The sequence below is a fragment of the Neomonachus schauinslandi genome, chromosome 2 (assembly GCF_002201575.2).
Source record: "Neomonachus schauinslandi chromosome 2, ASM220157v2, whole genome shotgun sequence".
Classification (NCBI taxonomy): Eukaryota; Metazoa; Chordata; class Mammalia; order Carnivora; family Phocidae; genus Neomonachus; species Neomonachus schauinslandi.
In genome coordinates, this window is record NC_058404.1 from 69291632 (window position 1) to 69306515 (window position 14884).

The 14884-nt window shown below is 38.7% G+C and overlaps 1 pseudogene; it reads right to left on the minus strand.

Annotated features, from left to right (window-relative positions):
- Positions 1–2090: 2090 nt before the first annotated feature.
- On the minus strand, positions 2091–2693 carry LOC123324069 (annotated as a pseudogene).
- Positions 2694–14884: the final 12191 nt, after the last annotated feature.

Below are 14884 nucleotides of genomic sequence, written 5' to 3' on the forward strand. Positions count from 1 at the left end.
AGCAGGCTCCCAAGGAGCAGGAAGCCCGATGTGGGACTCGATCCCAGGACCCTGAGATCATGACCTGAGCCGAAGGCAGACGCTCAACCATCTGAGCCACCCAGGCGCCCAATCCGTGTTATTTTTTGACTCAAAAAATCTAGACATTCTAGGAGAAAGGCCTTATAGAATTGTGGCTATAATGTGTAATTTCCTATGTTTAATAAAGTTGAGTACCTATTTTATATGCTTACTGGCCATTTGGATATCCTTATTTATGAAATACATGTTCAAATTTTTTGTTCATTTTATTTTGGAGTTTCTTTCCTTATCTCCTTTTTCTAACCTACTGAATTTAGGAGTTCTGAATATGAGATCTTTGTTGTATATGGGTACTCCAAATATTTTACTTTCCATAAGATTTTATGTATTAAAGAATTTTCAGAAAACTATCTCATGTATTAGAATACTACTCTACAGTTAAATAGCTCATTACTTAGCTCTTAGTTTAGCTCTGATACTGCAGTACAAAACCGGCTGAAAACAATATATCAACAAATGAGTGTGGCCAGAGGACCTAGATCTGGCCAGATTTAGCCAATAGGCCAAGGCAAGATGGGAGAAAAAGAGGAGTAAGAGGGTAGATACAGTCTCAAATATTTTAGTATTATATTAACTGTAAATGGACCAAATGTTCTAGTTAAAATTCTTTCTCTATTCTAGGGAAAACACACTAGAACTAAGATTGTCAGATTGTATTTAAAAGAAACTAATCAGTAACACACCTTAAATATAAGGCCCAGGAAAGTTGAAAGCAAAAGGATAAAAGTCATTCTATGCAAACACCAACAAAAAGAAAGCTTGCAGAACTATACTAGTAACAGACAAAGTAGACTTTGGAGCAAAAATTATTACTAAAAATAATAACACTCCTAATTTTGTATACATAGTCTTCAAACATGTAAAACAAAACTGACAGAACTAAAAAAAAAAAAAAAAGTGGACAAAACCAAGATCATAGAAGAGTTAAAATACCTGTATCACGAACTGACAGAACAGACAAAATAATCAGTAGATATAAAAATTTAGAACAATATGATTAACTTTACTACATCTGTGTGCATAAAACATACTGCTAAATCATAGTACTTAGCATCTGTATTATACGTATGCTATTCAAGTTCACATGGAGCACTTACCAAAATCACATACGTATATTTGGACTATACAGGAAATCACAACAACTTTTCCATGTTAAATCAAAGTATGTTCTCTGATCATAGTGGAGTTAAGTTAGAAATGAATAACAAGAATAGAGTGAGAAAATCCCTAAATGATTAGAAAATAAGCGATACATTTATTTTTTTTCTTTGGAAACTTCTTTTTCCCCCATCACCCTTATTTCCATTTTCTGTTTAAGAATTTGTGAAAGGGAAATATGATATGATCCAATAATTCCACTACTGGTTATTTATGAAAATGAAAACATTAGTTCAAAAAGATATATGCACACATGTTTATTTTAACATTATTTACAATAAACAAGATATGGAAGCAATCTAAATGTTCATAGATAGACAAATGAATAAGGAACATGTGGTGTATATACACAATGGAATATTATGCAGGCAGAAAAAGAATGAGATCTTGCCATTTTCAACAACATGATGAACCTACGGTAAGTGAAGTAAGTCAGACTGAGAAAGACAAATACCATGTGATTTCACTCATATGTGGACTCTAAAAAAACAAGACAAAGGAATAAACAAAAAGCAGAATCAGAGAATAAACTGCTGGTAGCCAGAGGGAAGGGGGTTGAGGGGATGGGCAAAATGGGCGAGGGGGAGCAGGAAACACAGACTTCCACTTATTGATGAATAAGCCATGGGGATAGAAAGTACAGTATAGGGAATATATGTAATAGTGTTGTATGGTGACAGATGCTAGCTACATTTGTGGTGAGCATAGCATAATGTATAGACTTGTTGAATCACCAAGTTGTACACGGAATTAATGTAACATATCAACTGTACTTCAGCATAAAAAAAAGACAAACAAAAAAAGAATTTGTAAAAGAACAGCTCAAGACCACCCGGTTGTTGTTGTTCCTACTAATGGGCTGCAGCCCAGTCTTCAATGGCAGGCTGAGCACTCCAGTCTTTAATGAGGAAATGCTGAGTAGGCATAGAGAGCATCTCCAAGCCTTCAGACCAGCTAGTGAACTCGGATTGTATAGCAGTATATTTGTGAGCTGGAAGGAGTCTATTCACCCTGAAATTCCTCCATGGCCATAGCCTTTCCAGCAGCAGCCTGCTCTTCCTTTTCAATCTGTTCAGAATCTCTGTCAAAGTAGAGGTCAGGCGTGGCCCCCTTGGGTATTCACCAGAGATGGTGCCACTCATGCACAGAACTTCCCTGGCTATCTTCTGCCACATCAGAGCACTGAGTGAGCTCTCTCAGTGCAGTGTCCACCTATTGCAGGTGAGAGTCTGTGTTGCACAGAGCAATGTTAGTCAGGTTAACATAAGACACCTTTCTGAGAGGCTGGTGGTCAGCCATGGGATCAGTAACCATTGGAAGGCAGCCTGGATCTCACTGATGAAGGTTCCAGGAGTGAAGTGACCAATGATAGGAGTGGCTTCAATGGCAGCAGGAAACTTCAGCACAGCCCATGGGCCAGTATTCCTGGAGTATGTGACAAGGACATCAGCTGGGTTTTTTTAAACTGTGATGAAACAGGAACAACACAAACCTCCCCAAAAGAAAATTCCAGGCCCAGAAGAACTCACAAATAAAATCTTCCAAACATCGAGGTAAGACTCATTAATATCTGAAACAAAATCTTTCCTAGAATAGAGAAAAAAAAGGAAAGCATCCAATTCATCTTACAAAGCCATTGTTAACACTGGTCCCAAACCCTGTCCAGGACATTTCAAAATGGAAGTCCAGTTTGTCGCATATGCGTAGATGCAGGAAACCTCAAGGAAATAACCCAGCACATGTAAAGTTATTTTGGGAAGGAGTGCAGCGTTGCTTTAACATATAGAAAATAATTCACTACATTCATAGCAAAAAGAGGAAAAAAATCCAATAATATTTAGATGCAGAAAAACCATTTGATAAAATTCAATACCTATTTTTGACCTAAAAATAAATCCCCTGGGGGCGCCTGGGTGGCTCAGTCAGTTAAGCATGTGTCTTCGGCTCAGGTCATGATCTCAGGGTCCTGGGATCGAGCCCCAAGTCATGCTCCTTGCTCAGCAGGGAGTCTGCTTCTCCCTCTCCCCTTGTCCCTCCCACCACTCGTGCTCTCTCTCAAATAAATAGATAAATAAAATCTTAAAAAAAATAAATCCCTTGGGAAAGTAGGGCTCAATGGGGAGTCCCTTAATGTACAAAAACCTGCAAGAAACAACACACTTCATGGTAAAGTGATAAAAGCTTTACCCTTGCAACTGAGGAGAGGAGAACAATGCCTAATACCACCATTCCTATTCAACTCTTTATTGGTGGTGCTCCCCAATGCCAGCCCTCAGAAACTGGAATATTTCAGGATCTAGCAATATCTCTGGATTTCTGATGATACTAATTCTGCATCTACCAGGAAGAGCTCTCTTCTCTACTGAAAAACCACTGGGATTTATCTTGAAAGGCAGAACATTTGCATATAGTACAACCCAGCAGTTTCACTCCTAGGTATGCCATGGAGAAAATTTTGTACCTATGCACCAGGAACAATTAGAAGAAAGTTCATGGCAGCACAGATCATGATATGTATCTTTTTCTATTATGAAAATGGTAGTTGGGGGGCCTGGGTGGCTCAGTAATTAAGTGTCCTCCTTCGGCTCAGGTCATGATCCCAGGGTCCTGGGATGGAGCCCCACGTCCGGCTCCCTGCTCAGCAGGGATCTTGCTTCTCCCTCTCCTCCCAGCTCGTGCTCTCTCTCATTATCTCTGTCTCTCTCTCTCAACTAAATAAATAAAATATATAAAAAAAGAAAATTACAGTTTTTAACAGAATTGATTAATAAATTGTGGAAGTTTAACACAAGAAAGCATAAAATCATGAAAATAAATAAAATAAAATAAAATAAATAACCATCTGATTTGTGATTTGTGAATGCTTAATGTTGAATGCATGCATATATTTGTGAAAAGAAGTTTTAAAAATTAAGGGAATGCTAAACACAAAATTTAAATAGTGATTAGTGTTGATCTGGACAGGAAACGGGGAAATGGGATGAGGAGAAATACATGAGTAGAGGCAAATAACGTTTTATTTCCTGGTTGTGTGATGGCTTCATTGGTGTTCATTATGTCATTGTTTTATAATGTATATATTTTATGCATGTATCTTCTTTCTGTGTACCAAGTCTGTACACCAAATGACTATGTCTTTTATTACAAATGATAGTAAATCAGGAAAAAAGATTTGCTGCGGGATGATTCCCTTGCTGTGGAGTACATGGCCATTCACGTGCAGTGTCTTATTTTATCTAGTAAATGAGGGTCATCTGAAATGCTTCAAAACTACCAGCTGCTGTGTCTCACTTTTGCAGGTAATACAAAGGCACACCCCAAAAGAAAAAAAATTACAAGACTTGTTTGAGCTCTTGGCCGACTTTTATCATCAGATTACCTCAGAGGTTACTGGCCACCCTATGGATGGGGTTCTTTCGGGTAAGACACCCAGTGAGCTGTGATTCCATCACATGCCACGAGCTGAAGAAGGCTGTGGACATGGCAGGCATTCTGTGGCTTCTCTAGAAGAGAGAATACAATCGGCTAGCAGCTTGTTCGGTCTATCCAGAACATGGAATGAGCTCATCCAGCAAATATTAAGGCACAAAGTTCTAAACAGTGTGCCCTTTTCACCAGAGGGCAATTTGAATCTCAATATAATGTTTCTTGAATTTTAGAGCTTCCACTTACTTTCAAAACATTTCTTGTAAATATAAAAGTTTTCTGGCCTTAAAATTTTATAGTATCTGAAAGCTAGAGTTGACTGATGTAATATTTGTTTTTTTCCTCAGACTGTTCTGGATAGTTTAATTCACAGCTGCAACTGGTACCTCGCCTTAGTCAAGATTTTAAAACTTTGTCTTTAGGATAAAACTGCTGACATGTGACTAAATTAGCTTGAGTGTAAACATTTATTTAAAATGTAAGAGTTAGAATTTACTTTTTTTTTAATAGAAAAAGTAATTTAGGAGAATCATTTGGCATTGCTTTTGCTTAGCAAATTATCTATTGTGTTATGATTTTGCAATGGCTGGAGAAAAACCTTCAAAACAGATAAAGGATGAAAAAGTTATTTTTCTTATATTTATATTTTCCTTTTCTTCCTTATTATATGTACTAAATATTCTAGGGTTTGCAGGTTAGTGAAAGCATTGCAGCCATTCAAAGAAAAAGTAGGTGGCTCAAATAAAATACTTGTTTCTGAAAGCCTATATATTCCAATTGTTATAGTGTAACTAAGAATAAATAAAAAGTCACACAAGTGTTAAAAATGTCCTGGATGGAATTAAAATTTTGGAATTTTAAAATATCAAACTTCTAGTTAACTGGTGACTAGAATGGACTTATACTTATCACTTGGAAAAATATTTTAATCTCAACTGGCTTTACCCAATGATAAATATTTCACAATATTACAAGTGACTTAAAATCTGTAGTACAGATTATTGCTAAAAGTTGCAATAAAAACTTTATTGATGATGTGACTCTCAGCTTTTACCTGTAAAAGGATTATAGTCTCCTTTAAGAAGAAACACATAGTTAAGTGTAATACTAAGCTATGATCAGCTCTGCAAAAATAATTAACCTTTCCAGCTCAAGCATACAGTATAGCTTCAGTTTAGACTGAAGCAAATTATTAGTTATGTAATACAAACTCTGAGGTGTGCAACCTGACCCAGGATGGGGGTAATAGAACCACTGTGGATCTTCACAAAGATGTTTTAGGCTATCCTGCAGTGCTTGTATGCTAAAGAGGAAACTGACTTCTGTATGTAACAGGACTGTGTTCAGGACCAACGCCGGGTTATGGCTTCAAGATACATTGGGACAGAATAAAAAAAAACCAGCAACAAAGCCTCATCTGGCACACTCTGTCTTGATCCTGTGATTTTTTTGTGTGAGAGTTCAAGTCTTTGGAGTGCTTTTTTTTTTCTTCTTCTTTTTGTACCAATTTGTGACTTTGTGAAATTAGCCAAGACATAAAAATCTTTGACTTGCAGACTGGACCAGCGACAATAATACACGCTTTATTAAAATTCATACATATTTAGGTGAAAGGATTGGCCTGATTTTTTTGGTTCAACTGCTAAGGGGATCTGTTAGTGACATTATGACCCGTCCAGCCACATTTATCTCTGTTGTCCTTTATGACAACAAGCAGAAGTCAGGTCTGTCCCACGGGTCCCTCTGTGTCTCCTAGCAATGAAGCCTGGCGGTGAGCCTGAATTGTTGCTATGTATTGTGCAATCTAAACACATGCATGGGAATGGACTCAGCCTTATTAGAACCAGACTGAAGCAATGTGCCAGGAATTATTTACCAGGTTTTAAAAGTCCCAATAAAGCATGGTAAATGATAGATCAAAGGCATTCAAAAATCTGGTGGCTGTTGATAAACTGGACCAAGTTGCTTAGGACTTCGTAACTAAAATGTTTGTTTATATATTGTAAAAAGGGTTATTTAGTGGTGTCATCATCAAGGGAGAAGGAAAGCTACAAAAGCTGTAAAAATTAGTAAAGTCACCTTCAATGAAATCTCTGGTCCAACAAACCCACTGAACTCTGATGAGATTGGATGAAATAGCAGAGCTAATAGCAGGTATCCTGGGGGCATATTTAAAGGTAAGAAACAAAAAGCAGTAAGAATTTTCTTCCTTTAGCTTACATTTGAATGGTAATAATGAAAGACCCAATGAGGAAGTCGTCCCTGTGCTTCCTTTTTAGTACTTATCAAATCACACCATGAAAAACCATCTTCCTGTTTGGAGGATGGTGCTATTGGAGAAGCACGGAAAGGGCTAGAACAGGCTTGACTTCCTCGCCATTCATACCACCACTCTTGCCGGTTCCCCTGTTGCCCTTGAATGCCAGGAAGCTGGTGTTGTTTGAGAGCAGGGAGCAAGACAAAAGCGAACTGGCTCGTGTGGGTTCTAATTTATGAAATAGACTCAAAACGATATGCCCCCAATAAGTGACTGCAGCCTCGGGAAAGCATCTTGGATTTCTACTGAATTGCCATCCCTATGCAGTTCGAGTTAAGGGGAGCAGAGCAAACATGGCATGATCACCGTCACTTACAGCACCACGTTTTCTGTGAGTAATTTTAAGGAGCGAAAGAGGACAAAACTAACGTTTGCTGAGAGGCTGGCGCCTTATATTTTTTTCTCCATTCTCCAAACTACCCCTATTTTTAGTAATGAGGAAACTGAGACAGAGAGAGCGAAAGTAATTTGCCAAAGATTATGCTTCTGATCAGTGACAAAGCTGAGATTTGACTTTGGATCTGTCCCCAAATATTTACATTATTCTGGACTAAGACCACCCACCAGAAGCACCTTTGGAGATTCGAAAAAATACGCATGCCTGATAGTATCCTTGATGGATTTGAAAGGAGAGGGAGAAACAATTGATAAAGTTTAAACGTGGACTATGGATTAGGTAACAGTGATTTATCAATATTAAATTTCCTGATTTTGGTAATTGTACTGTGAAAATAATGCCCTTGTTTTTGGGAAATACACACTTAAATATACATCCATAGATAGATATTCTATATCTGTATCTATGTGGAGAGAGATGAACAAATCGATAGAGACAATGACAAAACAAATGGGGCAAGATATAAACAATTCTGGGTGTGAAGCACTGTATTTTGTGAAAATACTGACAATAATACCTTTCATCCCATAGTTCTTTTACTAGGATGAGGGGTGTATTTCCCCCCTCTGAATTTGGGTGGGCACGTCTATGGCAGAAGTGATGCTGTATGACTTTCCAGGCTACATAATAAAAGGCAATAGAGCTGCTGCCTGCTTCTCCTGCACGCCCACGCTAGGACCCCGGCTGCCATGCTCTGGGGAAGCTCAAGCAGCCTCTCTGGAAGCCGTGTGGAGAGTCCCCCCACCCCGCACCCCCCGGAAAGGAACGGAGGTCCACAGCTCTCAGCACTGGCTGAGCACTGATCTCATGGCAACGCTGATTTGCCAGTCAAAGGAAGAGCCATCTTGCTCAAACTACTCTAACCAGTACCGCTCCTGCTGCTGCATGGAGCAGAGGCAAGCCTTCCCTCTGACACACACCAAAGGTCAGGTCTGTGAGTTAAAATAGAACTGTGTTTTTGTTTTTGTTTTTAAGTCACTACCTTTTGAAATGTTTATTATGTAGCAATAGAAAGCAAGAACTCTGAGTGAAGAGTATATGGCAGTTCTTTATACTATTCTTGTAGCTTTCTTAGGAGTTTACAATGATATCAAAATGGAAGTTAAAAGTACACATACTCAGACTCTACCTTCAGAGGTTTAGTGCAGGGAGGCATGTGTATTTTGAAACAACTAAACAAACCAAAACCAAACAAAAAGACTTCTCAGGAGATTCTGATAGATGTCTTTATTTATAAATCACCAGTCCAGTTGGAAAGGAGCAAATTGAGAACTATGATAAAAAATTATGTAAGTTTCAAAATTATGTCAAATGAAGTTATGCTAAAATATAGTAAGCACTTCAATAAATGAATCATGCATATACATAGATGACTGGGATTTTTTTTAGTTATTACCTGAACTTTTTTTTTTAATGTGATATTTCCTTCATTATTTGAAGTTTGAGGCCATTCTAATGAGAATTTTTAGGTTCTTTCAAGACTAAGGTTTGTCCTGTATGGCTGCCAAGCTATGGATATTTTTTCTATTCTTTGTGTGAACTTGACATACTGAACACCTCTATGGTGAGAGTTTGGAGAATATGGGTCATATTCTTGTTATAGACCTGTACCCTAAGAAAGGTGACCAGCAATCCAAATCATATTCAAGTGATGTTTCACATTTTGAAATTTATCTAGATTAATGTCAATATCCAAGTGGTTGGACTTCTTGAGTCTACCACGATTGTCCTCTTAAGCAAGTCATAAGGAAGAGCAGGAGTTGTGTCATTTTGTATCAACAAAGGACTTCCACGCAGTGGCTGAGATAGAGAAATGACGTCCTTTGCCGAAGAAACATGTCAGGACCCCAGACAAGCAGACTGAAGCAGGCATCCAGGGTTGACCTGGAATTGAGCAAAAACCTGAAAGAGGTATAGGAGCCTTTTCATCCTGACCAGGAAAACACATGTGAGAGTTGGGTAAGGTGGCCATGGCCTTGCTGGGTGTGTTCATGCCAAGCACTATACATTTTACACTCCACCCACCAGTAGAGAATGGGATCTTACTATACTGTCAGATTTGTTTATCTCTGGTGTAGGGGCCTCTATTATTTCTTCTCTCTACAAATGGCACAAGAATCTATCCAGTACTTCAAGCCAAAATCAGAGAAAAAACCCCTAGATTTCTCTTCTGTTCTTCGTTTCCATATCAAATTTCCATGTTGTTTGGTCTCACCTAAAAATGCTTATAGTTTTCCTCCACTCATCTTCATTCCCACGTTTGATGCCCTAGTTCAGGCCCTTGTGGTCTATGACAACTACTTCAGTAGCTCCTAATTGGTCTCCTGACCTCACATATTGACACCTTCTGATTCACCCATTCCTCTTTCCTGCCTGTCACATTTAATACATATAAACCATTATATATTACTCTTTTCTATAGATTTTTTTTTTCTTTTAGAGAGAGGGAGAGTGAGCAAGCACAGGAGGGGCAGAGGGAGAGGGGGAATCCTAAGCAGGCTCCACGCTCAGCTTGGAGCCCAACATGGGGCTCGATCCCATGACCCTGAGATCATGACAAAAGCCGAAAGCCAGAGTTGGTGGCTTAACCAACTAAGCCACCCAGGTGCCCCATATATTACTCTTGATCAAAGTTTTTTGGTGTTTTTCATTATGTGCATATTCAATTTCAGGTCTTTTTTAGGAATCACATGACCCTTCCCAAAACGGCTCTTGCCTACCTTTCTAATTTCATCTCTTGCCACTTTCTTTTGAATTTAATGCTTCATCCCTACAAACCTACTTCTATTCCTGAATATTCTATGCTCTCTCACACTCCTGTGCCCTTGGGCAAACTCTTCTCTGCCCCTTCTGCATTTGTGTCCTGCCTACCTGGCAATTTCCTATTAATGCTTCAAGTCTCAATCCAAATGCCATCTTGTGGGTGCAGTTGTTAGCGTTATCTCCTTTTGAGCAATGATCATATACATTCAACATCCAGCATATGTTTATTGAACAGATACCGTATGCCTGGCCATTTTTAGGCGTTGGGGATAGAGAATTAAATAAGAATATAAAAAGTTTCTGCTCCTGAGAAGATGAGTTCTACCACAATGGTTAATTTGCCCTCCGTCTCCTCACTAGTTAGTATATGATTTGAGATCAGGGTATTCATTTTAATGATCTTTGTATCCTCTGCACCAAGCACAGCTCCTGTCCCAAGCAGGAACTGAGCAAAATTTTATGATTATTTAACGAATAACCTGATATTAGTTTCCAAAGGACAGGTTGAATCAAGGAGAAAAGTAGTAGATGTCAGAGGACAGACTCTTTTTCAAAATCGTTGTTTCAAGTTTTCCTTTTAACATAGTCCAATGACCTTGTGCCCTAAAGCAATCTCTATATGATGTTTTTTCTTTCTTTCTTTGCATTTATATTGCTTTATCTCCTTTCTTGAGCAATCCAGGTATCATGCTGCTATTTCTAGGATGAAGGGGTAACTTCTAAGGGGAGATGATCCCAGGAAAGTCATGAGGGAATGAAGGTTCCATTTCCCCTGTCCTAAAACTCTCCTTTATCCCAGGCAGACCCTTTTTTAGAGACTCAGGATACCCCCTTTCTCCATCACTAAATTTCCTTTTAGGGAAGTCTCAGACATGACGATATGACATGATTATTTACACCTTAGTGAGACTGTGAATATATGAGAGTATATCACCTCTTCCACTGAATTTGTCTTGATTCTAGTGGACAAATGGATAGTTGTGAGTCTAAGAGAATTTCCACCAATAAGATATGTTTTTGATGATAAAAATTCTCCCTCCCTCCCTGAAACCACAAAAGATAAATGCTTATGTGCATATCCTTATGCTGTCCCTATTCCTTGTTTAAGCTGGTAGTACTTCTAAAGCCAGGAACTGAAAAAGCATGCTCCATCCCCACCCTGAAACACACAGACATACACACTTAAATTGGAGGTCTGGATGGAGTCAGCACACAGCCACTGGAGGAGGGAGGCTGGGCAATGGCCCTGGAAATGGTTACTATAATGCTTTCTTTCTAGGAAGGCATGCACAGGTTTGATTCACTAGAACGATTCTAAGTATCTTTAGAACAGAAACAGTCTCTCCTTGAAAGAACTACTGTGGGTTTATTGTTTCAGAGTTTCAGGCTGTAATGGTTCCATCCAGCAGAATTACCTGAAGGAAATGGCCGTAAAATCCTTTTAGTTCTTTTATTTACTAATGCAGTTTTACACTATTCAATCCACTGAACTGCAGCTTACAACAGAAACCATCACAGAGCTCCTACCATATAGAACAACAGCTATTGAAATCCTACCCGTGGAGCTCCTGATACTGTTTTCGTTCTGTGTTGAGAAACTTTTTATTCTTCAGGTTCTCTGTGTTTTATTAGAAGCAAGTACGCCAATTTCAAATATTAAAAATACATAAAAATATGTCTTTCTTTGGGCTCAGTGGACACATTCGTGCTGAGAAAGTTGGGATAATGCCTGGAACTGATTCACCTCATACAACAATCTTATAGCTACTGCATGGAGAGGGTTATTTTGGTATCCTGTGACCTTAAAAAGAATTGGAGATAAACATTTAATAGTCAGCCACTCATTCGCCCAGAGTGTATTGAGTACCCATCATGTATGCGGCACACTCTCTGTTAGTGTCTAGATATGCAATGGCAAAGAGAGCAGTCTCTTCCCTACCCTGACAGAGTTTACAAAGAGAGGGCAGATTAAAACAGAAAAAGATGCCTCACAAACAGATAAACACATGTTGTAATAATTGCTAGGAGGAAGACACGAACCAAAAGATTATAGTCGATTCTAATTTACATTGGGCTCATATATGTACAGTCAAGATCTTTTACTTAAAAACCCCCAAATGACTTCCTGTCACATTTAAAATCAAGTTCAAAGGGCTCATTGATGCGCAGAAGGCCCTGCATGGTTTTGTAGCCCACCTGTCCCGTTTCCATTTGTAACCCCCTTCTCCCACACTCACATAATTTATTCACATGGGTCTTCTTTCTATTGCTTACTATTCCAAGCTTGATTCTGCTCCAGTGCTTCTGCTCCCATGCTCCTTTCTATTTGGAATACTTTTCGTTTGGGTTCTCTCATGGCTGACTTCTTCCCGAGAGGTCTCAGCACAATAGCCCCTCTTTAGGAAGTCTTTCCCTGATTATCCAATTCCAATAGCCCCTTACTTCCACCTATCTTTTCACCACCACAGTACCTTAGACTTAGATCGTAGAGTTATGTGACATTCTTGTTTAGTGTGTGTGTGTGTTCCTTTGTTGACTTGTTTATTTTCTGTCTCTCTCACTGGAAGGTAAGCTCTGTGAGATATGTGAGACCTCAGCACTCACCCCAGAACCTAGAATTTGGCATGTGGAAGTTTTTATTACTCTATTCAGAACCACCTCTGAGTCATACATGCTAAATATAGCCAAATCCAATCCAGTGCTTTCCTGAAGTTTGCTGTCCAGCTTGAATCAATAGTCAGGTGGGAGATTCAGCTTCTGATTGATATCTATTGAGACCTTCTTGGCCAATCATATACACACATTTCAAGGAGGTGAAATTTAGTGTAGAGTCCCAGGACAGTTACAGTCCACTTGCAAGTAAAAAAATCTCCAAAACAATCAACAGAGTCAGAGCTTGGTGGAGACATATTTTCAAATTGCCTTTTTCAAAGAGTACACATAGTCCCTCTGAAACACCAGCAGGTTGCCCACTTTCAAGTTCTAGTGTGTTTTACCCAGAAGGGAGAAAGGACTTACCTTCAAAGTTTAATCTTAAGATACAGAAAAATATTTTATAGGAAAAAATTGTGGTGTTCCACTCTCAATCAGGACTACTATTTCCTCTAAAAAATTCCTGAATTCTTCACGTAATTGCTGATATTAACAACACAACAAATGTTTCATTTTAATGGCAAAGGCATCTGTGTTAATGGTGGCTTCCTTAAGTTAGTATTATATAGCAGTAGCTAAAACTACATTTAGGAACATTTTTCTGGAATGTCAGCACATCTGTAGTGCATCTGTAACTGATTAAAGTCGAAACAAAGAAACTAATTTAAAAAATATTTTAAAGTCTGAGTATAGTTGACACATAATATCACATTAGTTTCAGGTTTACAGTGTAGTGATTCAACTTCTCCATACAGTAAACTACACTCACCACAAGTGTAGCTCCCATCTATCACCATACAAAGCTATTACAATACATTGGCCAAATTCTCTATGCTGTGTTTTTTATTTCCATGACTTATTCATTTCATAACCAGAAGCCTGTATCTCACTCTCCCCTTCACCCATTTTGCCCATCCCCCATTCCCTCTTCCCTCTGACAACCATGAGTTTTTTCTCTGTATTTATAGGTCTGATTCTGCTTTTTGTCTGTTTCAAGAAACTAATTTTGGAAGATGAATCTCCAGTTCCCTCATAGACCCTTACTCTTTTACTTGATCCTAGTATTTTTAGAAGACTAAAGAAGAGCTAGTGAGTTAACTTCTACAAAGAATGAAAACAATGGTATTAAAACCAAATCAGAATAGAAAATGAAGGAGAAAAAACCCTTTAGAATTCAAAACCTTATATAACCTGCTGTATGCATATGACTAGCTGGTAGAAGGGACACTTGGGCCCATGGGAATCCAAACTTATTGACTCTTTCAACTCTTTTCAAAGGGGAAACTAGTAATGCCCACTTGACATCATGTGGAGGGAGAGCTCCCACTGGTCCTCTTCCTTAGTTTTCAACACCACAGAGAAGTCTATGTTCAGCTGGTAGGGCTGTATATCTCAGCTTTAGACATCTTGACAGTGCCAGGGGAGAGTCTCAGTGCAGTTGTATGAGGAAGGCCAGCGGCCCCTGCAATTAACACCCTTAGTCATTACGCACTATAGCTGCCTGCTTTGTCTTGATCAGCTGCCGTTTTGGGGCTGGGCTGACAAGGCTCTGTGAAGATGAAGCAGTGTCGCAAGGTGTCTTTTGTGTTAATAGGTGAGGATGGAGAAGGCTCAGGTGGAGTGCTGAAGGGTGATGAAAGGATTCTCCATGTGAGAAATATATTTTCAATTTATTAGGGAATTCCAGCAACTGGGCTTATCCTTATTACTTTTTGTTAATCAAAGACTTTGGTCATATAATAAAAAGAAATTAGTTTCTTTACCATAAGATAGTATAACATCTGTATTTTAACTGTAGATGTGTTTGGCGTAAATAGACTTTTTATTCCCTCCCCATTTCAAATAAGATTTTACCAGTAACAACCATGGGTGTGTTAAGGGAAAATAAGGTAATAGTGAGGATCCTTTTACTTCTTCAGGTAGCATCCATCTCTTACCCACAAACTGACAGATTAATATCAACTAAAGAAAGTGTCTTATTGCTTGTTAGGTACCTAAGTTAGCTTATGGCTTGTTAATTCTGCTTCACCAAGTTGCCAGAGGGATGCCAACACTGCCTTTTTATTTTCTTCTTAGGTATATGGAAGACA